Here is a 1,601-nt window from a genome sequence, read left to right as displayed (position 1 = left end):
CCTCCAATTGACTCAAATTATGTCAATTAGCCTATCAGAAGCTTCTAAAGCCTTTACATCATTTTCTGGAATTTTCCAAGCTGTTTAAAGGCACAGTCAACTTAGTGTATGTAAACTTCTGACCCACTGGAATTGTGATACAGTGAATTACAAGTTAAATAATCTGTCTGTAAACAATTGTTGGAAAATTGACTTGTATCGTGTACAAAGTAGATGTCCTAACCAACTTGCCAAAACTATAGTTTGTTAACAAGGAATTTGTGGAGTGTTGGAAGAACGAGTTTTAATGACTCCAACCTAAGTGTATGTAAACTTCCGACTTCAACTGTTTATAGGGCAGCAGCCTCTAATGTGCTAGTGATGGCTATTTAACAGTCTGATGTCCTTGAGATAGAAGCTGTTTTTTAGTATCTCGGTCCCAGCATTGATGCACCCGTACTGACCTCACCTTCTGAATGATAGTCTTGGAAGGCAGGTAGTTCGCCCCCCCGGTGATGCGATGGGCAGACCGCACCACCCTCTGGAGAGCCCTGCAGTTGCGAGCGGTGCAGTTGCCGTACAAGGGGGTGATACAACCTGACAGGATGCTCTCAATTGTGCATCTGTAAAAGTTAGTCAGGGTTTTAGGTGCCAAGCTACATTTCTCCAGCCTCCTGAGGTTGAAGAGGTGCTGTTGTGCCTTCTTCACTACACTGTCTGTGTGGGTGTATTATTTCAGTTTATCAGTGATGTGTACACCGAGGAACTTGAAGCTTTGCACCTTCTCCTCTGTGGTCCTGTCGATGTGGATAGGGGGGTGCTCCCTCTGCTGTTTCCTGAAGTCCACAATCAGCCCCATTGTTTTGTTGATGTTGGGTGAGAGGTTATTTTCGTAGCACCACACTCCAAGGGCCCTCACCTCCTCCCTGTAGGCTGTCTCGTCATTGTTGGTAATCAGGCTGTTACGTCGTCTGCAAACTTGATGATTAAGTTGGAGGCGTGCGTGGCCATGCAGTCATATGTTAACAGGGAGTACAGGAGGGGGCTGAGCAGCACACCCTTGTGGGGCCCAAGTGTTGAGGATCAGCGACGTGTAGGTGTTGTTTCCTACCTTCATCACCTGGGGGCGGCCCGTCAGGAAGTCCATCACCCACTTGTGTGTTTGTACTTTATGTACTCCTACATGTTTCTGCTTAAGCAAGTGTGTGAAAGCCCCCAGAGTGGGGGAAAAAAGGTGGTCCTTCGGTGTGTACAGCAGGGGGGTTTATTGTGCTCAGACAGCACTCAGAAGGACCCCTGCATGCACACTATGCTCCCTGGATTCAGCTTATTTATCAATGCAAAGCAGTACTTTTATGAGCTCTCACATAACTTCTAATGCTACTGTGTGTACACGGAAGACCTACAGTGAACTGGACTGTGTCAAGAGAGAGAGAGAGAGGCAGAGAGAGAAAGAGCACACAAATTGAGTGAAAGAGGGGAGGGGCAGTGAAAGAGGGGAGGGGAGGGGAGGGGCAGTGAAAGAGGGGAGGGGAGGGGCAGTGAAAGAGGGAGTGAGCGAGAGAGTGTGAAACAGGGAGGGAGAGAAAGGTGCATGGAGAGTGGAACAGAACACAGAAAGT

The sequence above is a fragment of the Oncorhynchus mykiss genome, chromosome 22 (genome assembly GCF_013265735.2).
Source record: "Oncorhynchus mykiss isolate Arlee chromosome 22, USDA_OmykA_1.1, whole genome shotgun sequence".
Classification (NCBI taxonomy): domain Eukaryota; kingdom Metazoa; phylum Chordata; class Actinopteri; order Salmoniformes; family Salmonidae; genus Oncorhynchus; species Oncorhynchus mykiss.
The sequence above is the reverse complement of the archived record's forward strand: the minus strand, read 5'-3'. Positions refer to the sequence as shown.